Source organism: Labrus bergylta, chromosome 17, assembly GCF_963930695.1.
Source record: "Labrus bergylta chromosome 17, fLabBer1.1, whole genome shotgun sequence".
NCBI classification, from domain to species: domain Eukaryota; kingdom Metazoa; phylum Chordata; class Actinopteri; order Labriformes; family Labridae; genus Labrus; species Labrus bergylta.
The window spans coordinates 13,261,951-13,284,456 of NC_089211.1; positions in this window are offsets into that span (position 1 = coordinate 13,261,951).

Below are 22,506 nucleotides of genomic sequence, written 5' to 3' on the forward strand. Positions count from 1 at the left end.
ACGTGGAATCGGTGCTGTCACACCATTGTCCGAGGAAAAAAAATACGTCAATATCGGAGCCGATGCCGATATTGGACGGGATCGGTCCCATCTCTTGTAACTTATTAGTAGGGCATAGGGGCATAAATGGGATTGCAGAGACTCTCTCAGGTGGCCCTATAGTGGCCGCTTAACAACTAACACCCTCCGCCTTAACTACCATAGTAGAAAACAAAAACAAATGGTTTAAAAACTTCCTGTCTCTTTGCGTGAGATCCAACAGCAACTCTGGGTGCTGTTTGATGTTGCATTTGGATCACTGCCCATGATTCAGCCTGCTTGTGATGTGTGTAACTTTTTAGTGGGCTTTCACATAATTACACAATATGTAAATACACATGCTTAGTAGTCCCCCACCCACCCACCCACAGCAAATTTCCTGTGGGTGATGCTGAAGATCACTTCAGCACTGATCTTGTTAGAGCTACACATAGAGTAATGATGGTTTGTCAGTCTGGGGTAAGAATCCTCTCGTGCAGAGGAATCTCTTTTATCCTTGATCTTCAGCATGTTCCCTCTTTTAATGTCTAATCTGATTGTCCTAACAGCTTGTTTGGGGAGACTGTGTTATTGAGCGCTGTCTTGAAAGCCCTGGGACAGAGGCTTCTTGGATACATCGTCCCATGGACACACACAAACATACACAAAGTCGTTTTGAATGTGACAGCCAGGAGATAAATGTGGACACACTAACCTGGACAGCAAGCACAAAACCAGCCTCTTAACTGTTCAGTTTCATTGCTGCTTAAGGTTAGGTAACATAAACATTGTGGGTATGTGTCCTTTTAAGCAGCTTTTATTGTCCAGCTGTTGAGGGGGTTAGGAAGGAAGGATGGGAGAGGAAGGGAATAAGGTAGGGGTGAAAGAGGTGAGGGGATGGTTAATGTAGCAGTAAGCACAGTTCGATGTTCTCTGAAGTAAGGAAGGCATTTTTCTGTGTGTGTTTGTGCTTTTGTGCCATTAAAAGCTCAGAAACACAATATGTTTATTGAAACATCTAATTGCACTTAGCATCAGTCTGTTATTGTCTCGCGGGTAGTAAAGACTGATACAGGCATAAAGAACTGAAAAAGAAAACGAACGGTATTTACACTGGGAAACCCAACCTATGCCAATTGAGAGTGGAGTCACAGTACAAGGTCCCCTGTAAATTCTTGAAAATCAGATTATGAAACATAAAGGAGATTCAACAGAAAATAATGCTGATGCCCTTGCGTTACCCACAAAAGCTATCAAGACCATCAGGAGATTATTGGTTATGCTTTTCATCACTTGCAAAGGATCAGCGTCATTTGAAAAAGATTCGATGTACTGTTTCGTTTGCAGGGGTCGCCAAAAAAGTTGCTCACTGTAGCCAGAACTTTGATCTACTCAGTTAAGTTTTTTGTGTCCAATTGCAATTCTCTCTCTTCCTTTTCTGAGCCAGTAAGTCTGATACTTTCATTTTCACTGCTACACCTCAGATCAATATTAGACTTTTAAATAATTATGACTGAAAAAGCTTCCATTAGGCCGAGTTAACACTTCCTATGGGAAAAGGAAAAGGGATGACGCCTTTTTAAAAAGCGGATGCCTTTTTAAAAAGCGCTGCGCCCGACGCCTTTTTCAGTTGAATTGTTTTAACTTTTCAGAAAAGTGGCGTGTGACGTCAAAAGCCTTTCTGACAGCTGACAGTTTACAGATTCACTAGCGACAACTTGAGATAATCTGATGTACGTGGTAAAAAACTATATATAAACCATATTAAACACAAACAAACACACAAACGGTCGTTTTTCTGAACCGTCAAAACGGGATGTTTTATTCTGAAAATGAACCGGATGTTTTAAAGCAGTGATTCTCAAAGTGGGGTCCCAGGACCCCTAGGGGTCCGCGAACCATAGCTTGGGGGTCCGCGGAATAATTTACAAACAATTGTAAAAGTGTGCTATATCATTGAAAAAGCATATCTACAAACTGGGACCTCTTGCACCAATAACATCAGCTATTTTGTCCAATACACCCGCCCACTTTAGTTTTGTGCCAATAGATCAACTATGATATGAAGTGACATGTCTGTCACTTCATAGTGCGCAACGATAGAAAACACACCCGGAGCCAACATTTTCTCCAAGTTTATAAAATGAATTACTTGGAAAGTATGAATGTAGCCTAATTCTATCGTTGCAAAGTACTGCATAGTACATTTATTACATAGTAATAATATATGCTTATCAACGTTACGATAATGAGGGGGTCCTTGGAAAAATTTCTCACCTGAAAGGGGTCTAAGGTCTAAAAAAGTTTGAGAACCCCTGTTTTAAAGTATCGGTGTCTGACTTCCCGTCCCGCTGGTTCTTTTCTGTGCTTGCTCCGGCACAGTTGCGCCGCAGGCTTTATCCCGTTGTTAAGGTTACAGAACACTCGCACAGAAGTTCTCAAAAGGCGCTGAAGGCAGCGCTTTTTTCTGAAAAAAGAAGTCAAGTGTGAACACGGCCTTAGGGGCTGCAAACTCACTTGTCAGTGGGGTTTCGCCTTTTAAAGTTTTTTCTTGTCTGTTATCTGCTCATAGCAAGATCAGCTGTCTCTCTACTGGGAGCGCTGGGAGTACAGTGACAGAGCTTGCTACAATGTTGCTACAATATTTGATAATCTGGGGGTATCTCAGGGGTATCGGTTCTAAGTTCAGCTGGTCAGTCTGGCTCTTAACGAGCCGTCATAAACTCCAGTACAGAGATACTATCCTAGAACAAGAGGTTTATTTCCTCTGCAAAATTGAACACATGGTGCTCATAACGTCAGCTTTTTCTTTGACTAACCTTGGTTACAAATTCAACCTGGAACATCCCCTAACACCATGTCTCTCACGTGCAGAGGCTTAAGCCTGCCTGGCCTACGGGTGCTAAAGCATTTCAGTGAAAGGGTGAACAGGAGAAATGATGAAAAAAAGTGGCAGGAATGAGTGGGGGTTGGGGAAGGGGGGGTACATACAGATGGAGGTGGATGGGACAAGACAAGAAGGATATCTGTCCCTCCATTCTACCACTCTTGTTTCCCTCCCTTTCCCCCTGTTGACACTGATGTCAGTGTTTCCTGACACTTCTCCTTAGGTATCTTTTGTGGACTGATGTGTGTATCTGTGTTAGGATGGCAGAGAGATGACTCAGGGAACAAAGACGAAAGGAAGAAGGCGACAGAGGCTTGTGTGCAAGAAGACGAAAAGAAAGAGGATAGTGGATGTGTGCATGTTAATGTGTGTGAGTGTGTTTGAGAGAAAAAAGGCCCTTCAATGGGAGTCAAGTATCAGCTGCATAACCTCTTAAGGGGGCCTCATCAGCAGCACACAAAAGCGCAACTGTCACAAAGAAAAAGAGAATGAAAGAGGGATGGGGTTTCAGAGCTGGGGCAGATAAAAGAAAACATCATTCTCTCCCCTCTCTTTCTTGCTGTCTCACTTTTGGGTGTTTGTAAAACTACAAAGGGAGAAACACCTGAGCCCCTAGTTTGGGCAGCACTGTGTCACAGAAGGAATGTGCCACTTGTGTGAGGTTGTGTGTGCGTGTCTGTTTAGATTCTAAGGATGAGAGGGAAACAGCCGGAGCCAGCATACCTCACTTGCCTACCTACCTGAGAGCCTTTGAACACTCCCCAGCTGTATGGTGGCCCATTCAGCGATCAGTGACTCTCCATAAAGTGTTTGATCACAAAGTCTGAGTGGGTATCTGATCTGTTTCAACACACATGCAACACTAGCTCCTAATTCTGTCGAACCAAATACTTTGATATAGTAATTCTACATCAGTATGGTTTGAATCACTAAGCATGTATTGTATGTGTGTGGTGTTTCATACTGTCAAACAGGACATGTGCTCAACATTGTGGCACATTGGTTAAAAAATCCTGTTTTTTTTTTTCTTTTTCAACTTCTTTTTTCTTTTATCTTTTACAATCTTTTGAAAATTGAAGTCACAAAATGCAAAACAATGCAGGTCCATTTTGAAATGTCAACTGCACATCAGAAGGTTTGTCAATCAAAACAAATGATTGCCGTTTGTTCGGAATTATAAGTTTTCGGAGCGTACACAGAGCTCTGGAACAGAGTTTGTTTTGCCAATGTAACAGGCTGTTACTACTGTTACTAACGTTAAGTTTCCGATTGATGATATATGCGACCAGCAGCTGAACCATGCATGATACAGACGTGGTAAATATTGAACGGAGAACAGGCGAAGCAGCGTTAGAACAAAGTGACCATACACATTTAAATATCAACAATTTATTCTCTCTTTCATACTTTTGAAGTGGATATCCATGGCGTCCACACAATAATTAAAACGCTGTATTATTTTCACTGAGACTCTGTTTTTCCACTAGTAGCCACTTAGACATTTTAATAGTGGCAAGGGCATCTTCCAGTTCAACATCAGACTTTTATACATGGCTTCTGCTATGCATATTTGCACTGACATCGCAAGACAGTTTTCACCTTTTCACCTCCTGTCACAGGAGATCTTGCCACACCCCTACTTAGGAACAATATTATAAAGGTTTATTGTTAATCATTTTTTAAGAACTCTGTTGCTTTTTCTACTGCGGGACCAATTGTCTTCTGTGAAAAAGGACCATTATGAGTTATATGTCATAGAATATTTGGTGTACGGGGTACCAAGGACATTTTTCAATGAGGTGCAGAAATAGATATGCATGCTCTGACATGCTAACTCTTCTTCTTGTTCTCTGTCAGATGTGTTGAATGGGGTCATTGGTTAAACTGTTGAACTCTAATGAAACCCACATCATTGTTGTATCATGCAGATGTTTTTTTTTAAAAGCACTGGCTGTGTTAGTGGCTGTTTCATGTCCCTGTGAGGGATGTAAATAGATATTAAATAGAACACCTCGCTGATCCAGGCTCTGTGGTACAATCATGTTTAAAGACTGCCACAATTATACCAGTGCTTAAAAAAATCCACAATCTCCTCACTCAATGACTACCGCCCCGTAGCACTAACCTCCATTATGATGAAGTGCTTTGAGAGGCTGGTAAAGGACCACATTGTCTCTTCGACATTCGAACCAGTACCAGTTTGCTTACCGCCCTAACCACTCCACAGAGGATGCCATCTCCTCTGCACTCCACCTGGGCTTACAACATCTGGAAGAGAAGGACACACATGTGCGGATGTTGTTTCTGGACTTCAGCTCGAGGTTCAATACGATCATCCCGCAGCATCTGCTGAGCAAACTGGCCCCCCTTGGTTTCAGCACCCCCCCTATGTAACTGGCTGCTTGACTTCATCACAAACAAAAGACCCCAGTCTGTGCGGGTGGGCAACAACACCTCCAGTGTCATCTCTCTGAGCACGGGCCCCCCTCAGGGCGGTGTCCTGAGTCCGCTGCTGTTCACCCTGATGACCCATGACTGCTGTGCCAGGACCACTGCTAACCACATCGTGAAGTTCGCAGACGACACAACAGTAGTGGGCCTCATCCGTGATAACAACGACATGGACTACAGAGAGGAGATGAAATATCTAGTTGACTGGTGCAGAAACAACAACCTGGCCCTGAACGTCGAGAGAGATCATCGTCGACTTCAGGAGGCGCCAGCCCCGCCACACACCACTCCTCATCAACGGCACAGCAGTGGAGAGAGTAAAAGTTCCTGGGGGTGCAGATAACAGACACTCAGACCTGGTCCCTCCACACTGGAGCTCTTGTAAAAAAAAAAAAGCGCAGCAGCGCATGCACTTTCCGCGTCGGATGAAGAGAGCACACCTCCCCCCTCCTATTCTCACCACCTTTTACAGAGGCACTATAGAGAGCATCATAACAAACAGCATCTCTGTCTGGTCCAGAGCCTGCAGTGCCTCCGACTGGAAGTCCCTGCAGAGAGTGGTGAGGACGGCGGAAAAGATCATTGGGACTCCACTTCCTCCCATTCAGGAGATCGCAAAGATCCGCTGTCTGACCAGGGCTCAGAAAATCAGCAGAGACACCTCCCACCCCCACCAAGGACTGTTTTCGCTGCTGGACTCTGGAAAGAGGTTCCACAGCCTCCGAAGCAGAACTTCCAGGTTCTGTAACAGCTTCTTCCCACAGGCCATAAGACTTTTGAACAGGAAAAAATAATCCCTCCATTCCCCCTCAAACCCCCACACAGGACTACCTCACTGTAAAACACAATATAACGTGCAATATATTTATCTGTATAGTATTTTTACTCATAGTTTTTCTTTTTATATCTATTTATATCTGCACCTTATTTTTATTTTTTCTATGTGAATACTTGCTGCTGTTTTTATCCTGCACTACAACGGGCCAAATGCAACGAAATTTCGTTCTTATCTGCACTGTAAAGTACAAGTTTGAATGACAATAAAGAAAGTCTAAATCTAATATTCACTGCTGCTACAGAAGAAGAGTGATGGATAGAACAGAGACAGAAGATGGTTGTCCTGTCCTTGCTTGGATTGGGGAATCACACAACACATCCACCATTATGCTAACTGATGAAAATCTTCCACATACTGTGATAAGTACAATAATCACATTGTCAAGGTAATATCAAGACAGTCAGTGCTTGAATCTATCTGAGTCTCTTTTGTTTCCATTTTATCCATGTCTCACACCCGTTATCGGCAAAAACATCGTAACCATCTGGGATTTATTGAATGGGAGTATTAGAAATTGCTGACAGCAAATATGCCACTATGAGCTCCAGTCCGTACAGATTGAAGAGATTTAATTTTGGCATCATGGCTCCATTTTGAACTGCATTTCTCGCTGTGAGGTTGTATAGGCTGCAGCAGCAACAAAGACTAAAAGACTTTTGACAGCTTCACTCATATAGACAGAACACCAGCTAAACCACAGCACAGTGCTTTAATTAGGTTGGCAGACTTCATTTCACATGACATTGCCCCACATTAATTATCAAACAGACAAGGGCTGATTTAGTCAGTGTATAAATAAAATCCTCTGACAGCTAAGACTGACTGCCACCAGACAGTAATGACAGAGAGCATCACTGCCCTGCCAACTGAACAGACATGAATAATATACGACAGACTTTGACACAATGAACAGATTACAGGCAGAGAAGAATAACAGTGGTTACATGGGTGCCAAGAGAGCAACTAATTTCCAATCAATCATTTTAGACAAGAAAGATGCTGTGCCCTGCAAATGTTGATAGTTATTGTTTGCAAGAGGGCCTGGTAGCAGATACAAACCAGACTCTTTCATGAATTGTTGTTGTTTGATCAATTAAAAAAAATCCTTGAACAAGTCGCATTTCTGCTCTGGTATATTGTAAGTTCTCACCATAGACTGTGTAAATACTGCAAGCAGCCCTTTGGGCACATCAAATCACCCATTGGTTTGTTTACTTTAAAGTTAGGCGTCTGTGCTCCCGCCAGGATAGTTTTTCTAGAGCCTGAAGTGACCTTATTTTTTTCCCTTTTTCGGATTGCGATTTCACAACAGTGCCATAACAAAGCTCTCATCATTGCAGAAGCAGGATGTGTAAAGAAGATGCTTGGACTTCACATACAGGGCTGTACGTGAACTTTTTTTTGCCCATAGCACTGGTGCCACAAAGGTGGATAGTCTTATAGCACGGTATATGAAATGTCTGTTACATCTCTAAAACCCTCGAGCAAAACCTTTTGAGCACATATAGCCCATCATGATAAACACTGACACTTGCTCTGACAGTGTGCAGTACCTTTCCGGCTCTGCTCATAAAGTCAGAGTGGAACAAGCAGAAGACCATTATATCAATAACAAAATCTGCTCAGGCAGGCACAAAAATATTACTTCAAGTATGAGCTTGTGCTTGTACAAGCAGTGGACATTGCTGTCTTGGGATAGGCCCCTATTATTTTTGCTGATGCCCTCTGCCTGAGCATCCACTCAGCTCTTATTTTATTGTACTTTTAACGGATCAACAATGACATTTACACCTCCCTAGCATGGCTAAAACGTTAAGCCCACCACATGCAAATAATCTAAAGACAAGGTGTGACTGTTACACTTGTAATGTTACAGGGAATACGTTACCTTATTGACTTCCTGCATAATGTCTTCCAGGCTTGAATCATGGCCGAAGACCTGCCTCTATTGTTCTAACTCGGACCTCTTCCCTAAGATATTTTGCGTTGTTTATTTTTATGCCACTTCCACTTGATTACTGAGAGGACAGCTCTGTTGCTCTGTTCTCAGCAAGTCACATGACATCAAACGGCAAGCCTGGAGTTGATGGGGCATTTCAACAAGTTCCGATGCTGCTGTTTCCTGGTGAAGACAGTTTCACTTTGTTTGTGAATCAAAAATAAATTGTTACATTGTGTTGTGCTGAAAGAATTCAAGAAGGTGAAGAGGAGGATGATGACTAAGAGAAAGGACAGCTCACAGATACACACCAGCATACAGAAATAAACAAAGACAGAGGGGAAAAATGGATAGAACAAGGGGAACCCCGATTAGCAGTCTGATGAGTCACCGCTTGGTTTGGAAATTAAACTTTGATTTTGAGAGTTTTTACTGAAACTCTTGTGTGTTTGTACAGTCGGGCAACACACTTCAGCACACAGTTCCACTAGTAGGGAAGTAACGATTAGGGGTGTAAAGGTACTCGAACCAGACCGTTTCGGTACAGGGCACGGACCCTGAGTTCTTATATCGACAGAGAGAAATATTAATAGTTCTGCAATGAAACTATACTGTCCCAGATGTGATTAGGTTTATTATGTGCTCAAAGGGCATTCAAAAAAGTGTTGCCTTCCTAAACTAAAAGGTGTCACTGTAATTTAAAAGAAATAATTTTTCATATAGGCTATATTAATTACTTCATTTTATTCGAAAATACTTTCATTTCATATTTCATTCATATCTTTTATTTATTGGAGACTCTTTTGGTTGAAGGTTGCAGCATAAGTTCATTATTTTTACAATGTTTAATTTAAAATGTTATTAAAAAGTAACCTGAGCAGGTGTACAAGTCTGAACTGTTGATGCTGCACTTAGCCCAATGTGTAAAAGGGAAATTCTAAGTGTTCCTAATAAAGGAAAAGAAAGTGTTGTATCAGGTCCCTTTACTGTACCGAACTGAAGCATCAAAAGTGAGAACCGTGCCAAACCAAATTTTTTGTGTACCGTTACACCCCTTGTAACGATTAGGGGTGAAGGTTGTTCTGTTTTGTAGTTATTAAAAGAATACCGGTAATCATCTCAAATTCCAAAATAAAGGAAAACATCTAGTTATGCTGCTCTGTCCTGGATGATCAAACGTCATTGGTTTAGCGGGGTAAAGCGGTAATCGCAGAGTGAAAGTCCTTCTTTTTCTGTGGACTAAAAAGACAATTTGAACTGAACTTTTGTAGATCATATTGCATATTTCGATTGTTTGGGACTTTTTGAACATTGTGAATTCATAAAGGGGTAAATTAAAGGGGTAGTTTTGTTAGGGTAGCAGCGTAAGGATCATCAACGGACGCGTTTCAGCACAGAGCCTTTATCAGCGCTTTGTTTGTCATCTATTTTTTTTTTTTGCGCTCGTGCACCTGAAGTTTTATTTCTGTTTGAGTGTGATCCTTTTTTTCTTTTTTGAATTAGGCCTATCCTAGAAAACACAATGCAACAAGAAACATTTACAAAAATGTAGTAGACAAAACGATTATCGATTACATTTTTTTTGTAACCGATTATTATTTAATGAACGAGTCCTTGGGTACCCGAGTCCTTGTGTGCACCCCTAGTAACAATACATGAAGACATTCATACATCAATTTGATTCGCGAAGCTGCAGTCACAATACAATTCTTTTAACATTTTCTGTAAGGGTATAAGGGTCCCAGCTTCAAGCTTTAGGCTCGCCTAACAAGGAAGGAGGGGGCTCTACGAGGCACTGACACTCGCTTTTGTCATTCAGCACAGCTTGTTGACTTGTTGTACAAAGAGGAGATAAGGATGTATTAATAATATCCACATCTGTGAAATGTTGTGCTTTGACTTGTGTCAACAACACCGGAGAAAACCTTTTTTTGTAGACCTTTTTCCCTATCATGGGTCTGTTTAATAGTAAATTTAACTTTTGATTTAGTCCAGCAGGGTCCCAGAAAAAATTATCAAGTATGTCTGGACATTTTTAAGAGCTTTAGTTAAGAAGGCTTGTTTTGCTTCGTGTGATTGTTAGCAGAGAACACTATGTTCACCATTCCTGAGCTCTGAGCTGCCTTTTAAAGCAGTGTTCAATTATACATACTCCACCTGCCACCCCCCATACAAAGAAATGGGTTCCAGTGTTTCCCCTAGGTTTACAGCGTTGGGGGGTGGGGCCAAGCCGACATGCCGACACAACGACACAAACAGTTGAAGGAATCTTGGTGTTCATGTGTTACTTTTAATGACAGATGTCCTTTTCTATCGGAAAGGTATCCTTGAATGACTTCTTTCCCTGATTTACAACTGTATCCACTATCCTATCCCTACAATAAAGACAAAAAAAAAAAAAAAAAAGTTTTTTGATTGGTATGGTAGGGGAAACACTGGGTTCTGTTAAATTTCTAATAACGTTGGCTCAGTTACTGATAGTTAGTCAAACAGTTAGGTGGTCCTCTTTAGACCACGGTCATCGCCACAGCCTGCTTCTTTTAATCATCTTGGTTTTAAGACAGTGACAAATAAGTTTAAACACACCTTCAGCAGTTAGACCAGTTGTAATGGAAATGCGAATCTGTGCTGCCCAGTGCTTCAGTGAGCCATTTCAGCCCACAGCCCGTCATTGTAAACACTGACACGAGGAGGAGGACGAGGAGGAGGAGGAGGAGGAGGAGGAGGCGGCCTGTGGTCAGTGCACTTATAGGACTTCCTGGCTCTGCTCTAAAAGTCAGAGTGGAACAAGCAGATGACCGGGTTTCACATCCTTTATGGTTCATCACAGACACAGCGTCTGGGTATGAATCTTGGCTGAGTTTCTTACCCATATTTTAGATGGACATTTTATTTGTTCAGAAGTAATTGTGCCATTTGGCGTGCTTACACTAAACTAATATGGTGGACATGTTTAGTGTTAGCCTTGTGACGGTGAGCATTTCAGCATGTCAAAGTTAGCATGCAGGTCAAAACCCTGTAGTCATGCTAATAAATAAATAGTTTCAGTTCACTATATGTGAAGAGTTGTTAAATAACTGATTATTTCAGCTCTGAGCTGGTTAGAGTCCGTTCAGAACATGTAATGGACTGTCCTTTTCATGTGCTCTGTGAGCTACAAGGGGTCCAGCTTTGAAGTCTGTGCCATGACTCTATAACAATCTAATCAATAAGAACTGTAGCAATAGTGTATTGATAGAAAACCGAACACTTAAGCATTTGAATCTGCGCCTTCCCCAAGCCACCAGTGAGTCTCTTTCTTACATTCCAGCCTTTTTGGAGTCGTTCCTGGTGTTTGAACAGTTCTAGCACAATGGTTATGCATTTGACTTGGATTTTGACTGTGGTCTGTCTCAGCGCCTGATAAAATATGCAGTATATCAAGGAATTCTCTGCAGTGTCTTTTCTGATGATAAACTGAACCCAGAGACCACAATCAATTCTTGTTGGTCTTGAGATAATTCTTGTAACCAGAGTTCGTCTTTTCAATGTGACTTTTTAGAGGTTTAGAAAATCAGATCGAAAAGAAATTGCTATTGGATGTTTAAAAACCAGATAAGGAAGTGGTCAAGCTCACATTCAACACAGTCTGTACTAAAACCACCCACAATGCACATAGGAAGTCAAACAAAGACACAAAAAGTAAGGGGGAATGTATAAAGACACAATTGGACTGGTGAAGGCAGACAGACATTTTAAGGCCAAGTATGTACATACTGTATAGCAATTTAAATTCACTCAGTGTCAGACTCGAAAAGCCACAACACTGGAGATGACTCAAGCTGAGGGTTAGGAGTATATAAACAGGAAAATCCCCCAAACATAATCAATCTGTGTTACTGCTATGGATGTGGACAGTTGAGTCGATGTCACACGAGCAAGTCTCGCCAAAAGCTAGAAACATGATAGGCATGATTCTTCTGAGAATATTCTTAAGAGACAGGTCCTGAACCTGTTTGACAAACAGGAAACTGATTTCAATCTGTATGACTGTATACAATGTAGGTAATTGATTTACTGTATCAAAGGAAGAGGACAAGACTAATATTGAGATCATACAAAGTCCAAGCTCCTGGAAACCACAACTTATTTTTTTTTTATTAAGAATAAAACATGACATGTCTTTGTGCATACGCTCACATGTTGCATTACATGTATTAACTTTGACAAACTTGTGTACTTGTAGAAGAATTGCAGAATTAATAAAAATATTTTCTTACTCTTGAGAACTATCAGAAAGTCTTATAACTAATAGGTAAGACCCATGTTTCAAATTCTCTGGCAAATTAGTTTTTTCATGCTCTGTTCAAATGAGTACAGGATGTTTATTCCAAATTTTCCACACACCTGGAATATTAATGTGGCTTTTTTTTCCCTGTGTGTGTGTGTGTGTGTGTGTGGCCCTGTATAAGTGTACTACATCTTTGTGTCTGAGCAGAATTGGCAGCGTCTTTGGAAACGTTACCCCTCTTTTACCCCAGCAAGCACATGGCTCATCACCAGGTGGGTGGGTGGGTGGGTGTGTGTGTGTGTGTGTGTGTGTGTGTGTGTGTGTGTGTGTGTGTGCGCGTGCTTATGTGTGTGTATTCCTTGATTACAATGTAGACTATGGAGGTATAAGGTTAACTACCGGTGCAACATGAGCTGAAAGACTACACGATAGCTGCATGATCATCATCATCAAAACGAAAGTGATGATAAAACACTGACTCTTTACTCTCCTCAATTTTCATCTGTATCTCTGATCTCCTCCATGTCCTTAATTTGATGTTCTAAAACGTTTTTTCTTTCAATGCCGTCATAAATATGTATTTTTTCTCGCATTGCTCTCTTGATGTTTCTTTTTTTACATTTTTCTTTTTTTTTTTACATTTTCTATACTTTATTTATCCCTGAGGGAAATACTAGGCATCCAACGGACACGCCCACAACATTCCAGAGTAGAGAAGCATGATTTTGAAGCTTCATTTTATAAATTTAGAATTATTTTTCATAATTCAAATTTGCCGTGGTGGGTTAATAACACATTCCTTGGTTGTATTATAAACTTAAAATACTTTTTTTTTTTTTTTTGCTTTACAGGGACTTTAAAAGGGCTATATGTAACTTTTTACATGTATAAATAGTTTTTTATCGCCCATTAATAAGCGAACGGTTAACTGATGTGAAAAAGTACATGTTCACTGTCTATCTGTGTTGCCTGTATAAAATTTTTCCCCGGGTCGTATTTTCCACAAAATCTCCAGGAAGTGACATTTTATGTGCGTTCTCAACGTCCTCCTCACTCCGCTCCGCTTACAGAGATCAACAGTACAAACTCATCACACACTCCGAGAATGTCATTTGTAGGATGGAGAATGAATACAGACACACAGACTCCTTCACAGACTTTCACATGTGTATGACCTCTTACCTCCTCTGTAAACATTATGCCAATAAATATCCTGTGTTCGGCCAATGATGATGCTCGTTTGTGTACGTACGAGCACGTATGACGAGCACGCGATGGAGAGCGAGCAACAGGTTACTGGTGCAGTAAGCCTAACAGCCATGCAGTGTCGCTACAAAGGCAGTATTTTTTAAAGTTACATACAGCCCCTTTAATAGCACTTGCATACCAAAAGGTTTCATATTGGCAATTCTAGCTGCTGGAGACGTAGCAGCGTGTTATGTATGTATGTATGTGTGTGTGTGTATATATATATATATATATATATATATATATATTTTTTTTTATTATTATTATACAAATTTTCCCCCTTTTTAATTCAATGTGACCCCACATTAGGATGGGACTACAAAGTTGGGAAAGTCTGGTCTAAACTATATTTTGTAATCATTTATCAGAATCCAAAGGTCTGCCTTCATCTTCCTTTCAAATAAGTTTGACAAACTTGAGGGTCCCTGTGGTGGATTTGTGTGGAATTAAATGACCTTAATTCTAATAAGGTAAGACCAGTAGGTCAACCTGTGTCCATCTAGCTATCTTATCATTAAAAGCACAATTTGAGGATCTTTTAGTTTGTATATAATTTCTTAAATAGTTATTTATTTCTTCAGGATCTTATATGTAAACATATTTTATTTTCTAAAGTCGTATTTTTACTCTGAAGCACTTTGAATGTATGAATGGTGCTCTATAAGTAAACTTGCCTTGCCTTTTTAATTTCTCTGAGTCTCTTATGGTTCTGTGAGACTCTAGAAACTCCTTTTTGTCTCGTCATCATGTTTAAAAATGTCTTGGTCAACATAGTATTATATTTGACTATTAACCAATTACCAAAGCCAAAGAAAAAAAAACAATTAGAGGATAGTTTCAGCTGTAAAATAAAGAAAGCAGAAGTATCGCACTTCTGGTCACATTTGTCTTGGTAATTCTTTCTTAGATCAAAATCCAGAAAATCTGAACTGACAGAATATACTGTTTCAGAGAAAACAATCCCCTCAAGTTCAAGCACCAGCTGACCCCCGTTTTAATATCTGAAATCTGACTGTAGAGAGTCCGAAAGGCAAAAATCCCTCCATGAGGAAACGTTTGACTGTTTTACTAACGTCAGACCGAGTTACTACACTTCCTCCTTCCATTTAGCAAGTGCTGTGTCGTTGTGTGTGCGCGTACTGAATGTGTGCGTGATTCCCTGAACAGCCTTACAGAGTCCCGACTCGACTCAACTCAAAACAAATACAGCAGGAGGTCACAGTTAAAGATGGGCCAAGAGAGACACCACGAAATGAAGGAGAGACCGAAAAATGTCAAATAAACTCACTGCCTCCAACAACTGTGTTTATCCATCTGAGTTTACTGGTGACTCACTCTGAATATATTTGAGGGTGCTCGTACGAAGATGTGTTTGCTACAGTGAGATTTGTTAAGCACAAGCTCTCGTTTGCTTGTGTGACACGTGGAGTTTTGTATGCATACATTCACAACATAGGGTTATTTTCGCACCTTTTGTGTATGTTGTCAGAGGGAGGACCCAAATCCAAATGTTGTGATTTGAACACTCGAAACATCTCTGTGGTTAACCCGGGGTGGCCTATCTGCCACTGCAGCTATATATTTCAGAGTGTATGTTTGGTTTTGTTGTCTTTACTTAGCTACTGTTGCTTGACTGACTTCTGGATTAAATGGAATATGTTACTGATGCATTGTGGGTAAAACCCAATTTTGCTCAAAGGAGTTAAACAATTTAACAAAGTGGTAAACAAAACTGATGTTGTAAAATTCAGGCAGGTTATACATGGACATTTAAATGTAATACCAAAAAAAAACCCTCCTCTTCTATGAGTAATGGAAAATGACAACCTGCCAGTTTTCCTTTTGGATCAGGCAGCAGGAAAAGCAAAACCATTTTTTGCGTGTCCAGATCCCTGTGGTCTAAACCTCTCAGAGACGACACAGGCAGTAAGTTGGGAGAAATGCAAATTTATAAGCAAGTGTTATTATGAATGATGGATAGGTATATATACAGTACAGTATATTAAAGCCTCCAGTCTTCGTCTGTAGCTCGTTAGTTCTGCCAATTGAAAATAAATAGGTTCATGATTTGGTCACAGGTGACCTCCACTTCTCTACCTAACCCCTCAGTCCCTCCTGTTTTGATGTACCTTCTAAAACATATTCTCAAAGGTCAAGTTCCTCAGTGTACCAAACATGTTGTGGGACACGATGAGCCCATTACTCAATGAATGGTTCAGAGTTACTTTGGGGTGATTGTGTTAACAAAGGGTGAATCATCCCACCCCTGGCTGAATGTCTCTCCACCGGGAACTTTTGTAAATATTTAAGAGGAACTGTTGACATGAAGATAACACTGACTAATGGATTATACAAGCCTGGACTCAGAAAAGCACTGATGGGTCTGTGGGAGCGCCGGAGAAATAGTAGGTGGGAGTGATATTGGAAGGGAGCAGTGGAGAATTAAAGAGGAGTGGGACATGTGGCTGGGAGAGGAGAGGAGTGACATTACTGAGATGAAAGTCAGGAATAACAGAACGGTTTGGGAAAAAGATGTGATAAGGCAGAGGAAGGATAGATAAACAAAGCTGGAAACCAAAAGAATAAAAAAAAAAACACTCAGTCCTGCCCTTTGTAAATCAATGAACTAAATAAACAACTTTACTTAGTCAGACTTAGTCAGCCCATTATATGAAAAATATGTGTTAAGATACGTAATGATTAAAAGGCTTTAATTTGTCCAATAAAAATGATCTTCGATTGATCTTTTTACTTAATCAACTTTATTGTTTGCCACTTAATTTCCCTCATCAAGATTAATTTGGATGAGAGGCATGGAAGAGGTAAAAAAAGATAGAAAGACGCTGTAAGGGGAAAACTTTCCATCCCACCTCTGGGCCCATTTTCACAAACACTCTTGAGCAACTCTAATCCATAAGACTATGTCTCTGCCTTTATACTCAACAATAAAGAACAGCTGTTGTTGTGAATTTGTGTAGAACATGGTCATTATCCAAAATCAATGTGTATCGAGATATGTAGTGTATCATGGCCTCTGTATCGCAAGAACTATTTTGTGAGGTTGTGGCAAATACCCAGCCCTGATATAAAAGTAGTCACTTTTAAGCTGATGGTTTTATTGGCCTTCATAGGTAAATACAGAGCCATCGGTATTATTTGTAGTCTGTTTAGAATTATTTGTGGCCTTAAAGGTATCAACTACTGATACAGACCACTAAATATAATTTCTAGAATCTCCTTGATATGTGAAAACACCTGCTCCTAATCTTTCCTCACAGATTGATTCACGCTGCATCCCTTTGTTTTAGGAGTCTTTGGAGCTTTAGTACAGAAACAGTTGTTGGTATCGATGAACCTCCACTCAGAGTCCAAGAGTGTTGGACCTTAAACTATGGGGAACCATATGGATAACATGATGGCGTCATGGCAATACGTGTATGTGTGCTTGTGTCATGTTCATTTCAGGAGCACTTAAGTCTCCTCATTGGTCCACACAGAAATTAATTCTGCTGCAGTATCTGTCTCTTCAGTGGAATAAGCTTGAGAATGGAAACATTTAATGACTAAGATGAAGCTGCTTCCATTTTCCAAACTGAAAAAAGATGTCTCGCTGAGCAGATGCTGAGTCACGATCACTTTCCCATTTACAGTTAGCTAGTAAGGGTTACTTTGAATGGTTTTGTCATAAGCGTGATTCAACCTGTTCATTAAAAGCATTTCCCGGAGTTTGCTGATTCAAGCAGCTTTAAACTTACTAGATTCTGTTGAACGTTGTCGACGTAGCTCTTAAGATGTTTTTAAGACTTCTGCAAGGCCAAGCAGCCAAGCTGAGCTATAATCCGGTGTACCAGGCAGAAAATCTAGAGTCAGTCTTTTCAATTAAAAGATGAAAACATATATGCAAAGCAGCATCCTCTTTAATCCAAACTACTATGCTTTACATGTTGGGGGATCATGGCCCTCTGTTCTGCATCCATATATTCCTTATGTTGCTGTTTCTGTGCTGGCCTGTTTGTGTTTCTTAATTATAGCTTGACTATATCCAGACCTGGATCAAATGCTTGGCTGCCAAGTCTATTATATCATTCTAAACATGTGTCGTCATGCTTCTTCACGTCCATTTGTTTGTTTTGAAATGTTCTTGGTTGAACACATAGACTGTAAAAATAAGTCAACATACCATCCTTTTCATCCATCCTCCAACCAACGACAAGATGCTGCATCGCTGTTTCAAGAGTTTCAAAATCAGAACTGTAGAGCGGCAGCCGAATGATGATTTTTTTATTTTTATTTTTTTTACTTTTGTTGTACAATCTTTTTCTCTTAAGACAGATATTTATGTCTTCAATATTGTAACAGTCATCAATCATATAATTAATGGTGCAGAAGTTATTACCACATAAAATATAAAAAGCTCAATTTCTTGGATAGATAAAAATCAATTTTTTTAAGTTTGTAGTTCAAACAAGCTTTCATTGGCTCACTGTAACAATAAATAAATATTTCTCAAGTGCTTCAACCAGAAAACAGGAATGCTCGGAATTCAGAATATGATCAATGCCAAGGTTCAGTGAAATAACCATGATGCCAAAGGGAAACCACAATCCAAGACATGGAATTTCAGAAAGCCTTAAAGAATGTAGAAAACTAAAACTGTAAAAAAAAAAAAAAAAAAAAAAAAAAAAAAAAAACATCTAAAAGGAGAAGAAAGAGAAACTATAGATAGATAGATCTTTATTGTCATTGCATGTTATACTGGATAAGGATACATGGATATTCAGGAAATATCCCTGGATCCTGCAAATCTTAATCAAGTGAAATAACATTGAGTTTTAAAATAGTGGATGATTTTAGAATCAAATTGCAACAATCAGAAGCTAAGAGTTAAAGTACCTTATTGGGTTATTGAGCTTTTTTAAACAGCTCCAGCAACAGCTGACCATGTTGATAAGGGCCAGAGTCCATTGATGGTGCTCTTTGCACTGCCAGTACTTATTTTCTATTAAAAATCAATGCTTTTCAGTGTTCAGCCTCCTTGATGCAAAACTCCCTTGGCTTCAGCTGTTTTTTTGTCACTGCACTCAGAGCACAAAACAGTTCAACTTTTAGAACACCGCTGTACTCGTCAATGTCCCTTCCCTCTCACCGTCCAATCAAAATCAAGAAGGGGTGGGACTACTGATATCAGCTTTGTCAACAACAATGGCAAAGGAGAAACTGATGTGACTTGTGTTCTTGAGGGTAACATTTCCAGGTAATGTGCTAATGCCAGGACAGGGTTAAATAAATTGAGTAGTTGTTGTTGTAACCTAGCAACAATAAGAGCCATTGAAACTGAAACTGAGTGCGCGGGCGCTGCCAACACTAACAGCGCCGTCAATGGACACAGGCCTTTCGTGTTCAAAACTACAAAAATAATTGTAACACATGAGTGTAAAAATAAGCATATCTGGTGGTACAATGACATGAACTGAAACACAACAGCCCTCAAGATACCAAATAACTGATGCTCTAGTCCTGACTAGTGCTTGCATGCTCACAGTTTAAATGAACACACTTGGGTAACAATTCTAAATCATCAGTTTACTGACTGAAAAAAAAAAGAAGCATTTTTTTCATTATGTAATTAAAAAGTTAATATTTTATATTATTGTATCATGCCTCAAGTTTGTTGAACACCAAAACAATATTTCCAATGATTCAGAGGGAGATGGAGGGTGACGTGTATCACTTGCAAATTAATTTGAACACACTGTTGCCCAACTTGTTGTCAGAAAAGGGTGTGACAACAAGCCTTGTGTGTGTATGTGTGTGTTCTCATCTGCAAGTGTTTCAGGAATCAAGGTGAAACAAGAGGGTAAATATTTAGAGCTCCAGAGGATCTTAACTACGCCCTGAAGGACAAGCCCCCCCCCCCGATGCTCCCTCTTTATGTACTTTTCCAAGTTGTAGTCCACAGCTTTATCGCTGAACCAGGAGAGAAAAAAGCTGCCTGTCTGAAAATGTGAATCAGACAAAATGACCCACGTAGAAAAATAAGAGCTATAAGAGCAACTTTCAGATAAGAATAAAAGTGTTTTGTTGAACATGAAAGCATGCATCAGTGGGTGACGTAGGGTTCCTTTCAATGTGATTCAAGATGTCTCAAGGGTTTTTAGTGTGCTGTCAAAAATGTGTGTTTTGAATGCCTTGTTGTGCTGTACATGCATACGTGTGTGTATCTTTTGGTCAAGGTAGGAGTGTGTGAGTCATGCTCCTTCCAGCTGGGGTCCAGATGATGAAGGCCACCTGCTCCCTTCCTTTCTTTCATTTTCTTCTTGCCTCCATCATTTACACATTCTCTCAGACTTACAAACAACCTCCAATTATTCCAACCTTGACTCACTCTAGTCTACGCCTGAACACGTACATGCAATCTACACACTGTCACTTTTATTGAGGTGGTTCTCATGTTGTGTCTGTATAAAATAAAGAAACAGAGGGGGGGGGGGGGGGGGGTGTAAGAGAGAAAATCAGAGAAGGATCATTCCTTTGGAGGTGCTCCACTAAATTTAGCTTGTATTGTGTGCTTCCTGGTGATTCAGCTGAAGTAAACCCGGGATTTCAGAAATTTACATAATTCTCCAATAATCCTTGACAGCACAGCGGCTGAAACTGCTTTAATATTTTGAAAGGATTGGATCTAAATTCATGTCATATTAGTACCAAAAATCCACATCATGAGTATAGCTCTACAAGTAGCCTTTTTACCGCCCTGAAAGACCATGTCTTTCCAAAAATTGTGGTGAGAAAAAAATAAATGATTCCTTCTTTTTATGTGGATCTTTCACTTCCTTCAGTTTTTCATACTGTATATGTACTGTAAAAAATGTTTTGGCTTGGTCCCATTTTAAAACAAATATAAGTTACGTTTACAGAAACACAATTTACTTAAACTTGTTTCTAATACTTTTTAAATGCTTGCCATTTTGTACATAAAAGGTGAATTGGATAGATACATCTAAGATAAGCCAAGTTGCATACTGATCTCGTTTTTAATCAATACACAGTAATAATATGATGAAGACGTTTCTTGTGCGCTGCCTCATCTGTTCAATTCTGTGATCACATTCTTGCAAATCAAATTTTCACATGAATATTTTCTCAGACAGCAATGGCAGAATGCATGTGGTTTGTGTGTTTGTGTCTGGTTCAGTCATGGTGGTCGTTGGTTGGACCACACTAGGTGTGTGCAAGTTTAAGCGATTTAGTGTGTTGGTGTGTGTCATAGAGGCATACGGCTCGCATGCTTACTTGTGTTTCTGAGCGTTGTGTGGTAAAATCTGTTTCAACCAGCCATGTAAAATCTGAGGAATAAATAATAGCCATGGTTTTGCCTAATTTCACTTCGTCAAACAACCAATCAACCTGAGTTCAGTGCAAGTCCTGATTGGTGGAAGAAATGTAATCTGAATTCCTGAACTCCTGCACGTAGCTCTAATTACCCTGCATGCATTTATACTTGTTTTTCACATTAGATTTAGTATTCCCCGATTCACTTTGAAGTTTTGACACAGAAAAGTGGACAAAATACAATGTCTCACTAAAGTTTTGAATATTTTTCTTACCATGACTATTGGTCCATGTAGAGATGTGGTTTTATTTCAACTGACAAAGAAGGATCGCTCATCCCCAGCATGTAAAAAAAGAAAAACTGCTTCCCTACTAGATGAGAGTAACTCAATCAGATGGTTGCAAATTGTACTGTTGCCCATACCCCTAACCCTCAAATGAAACCTTTTGAGCATGATTTATAATTTACAAAGTAATGTAGTCATCATACAGACCACGTCTTCTTCTTCCTTTAGTTGTTCTGTAACCTGACATGAACATTTCCAAATCTGATTTGTTTACATTTTGTGTAATATTTCCGACCTTATATGTTATGTTCTTAAAGATTGCCTTTAGTAATGACAATTCAAGCCAATGTGAATTGACCTGTATATATAATGAATACATTGTATTAGTATAAGGGCTGTGAAACAATATAAAAACGGTGTAATCCCGATTAATTGCTACATTTAAATAGTAAATCACGATTAATCACATTTGTATTAACATGTTTGAAATTCCATTCATTCCGGGACTCGGTGGCTGAGTGGTTAGGGCGCGCTTTCCATATACAGAGGCTGAAGTCCTCGAAGCTGGCAGCCCAGGTTCAAATCTGACCTGTGGCTCCTTTCCCACACGTCATGCCACACTCTCTCTTACCCTGATTTCCGACTCTATCCACTGTCCTATTCCTAAAATAAAGGCATAAAAAGCACCCCAAAAAAATCACACACAAAAGGAAAAACTAATTCCATCATTTCCTATTTGAAAAAGGCTTTTATTTAAAATGTCTGTACTGTCTTAAAATGAGAGTTCTTTACTTTCTTTTATTTTGAAATGAAGTAAGGACACTTCCGGTGGATCGAAGGTTAACAACATCAACAATCACAGAAAAACTGATCAAAAGTTCAAACGGCAAAAAGAAAATATAAAAAAATTGAAATGTGTGATGTCACAAGATGGATATTATCGAGCTGTCTTTTGTGTGAAAGTGAAAAGAGTCATTCAGAGACGCAGCAGGGTCACTTTTTCTATTTTCGCCAAAAGTGAGAAAATAGCATGTGATTAAAACCAATGAATGCATTCATTTTAGACCTTTATTGTTGAGATTAACTAGTTAATGTTGACAGCCCATATAAAAAAATGTCCATAGTTGAATTAAATCTAATATCTGCAAAAATCGTTTTCAAGTTCTCAAGACATTTTAACACATGAAGAAATGTTTTGTTCAGACATCAGTAAAGCTTTGAAAAGCTCAATGTACA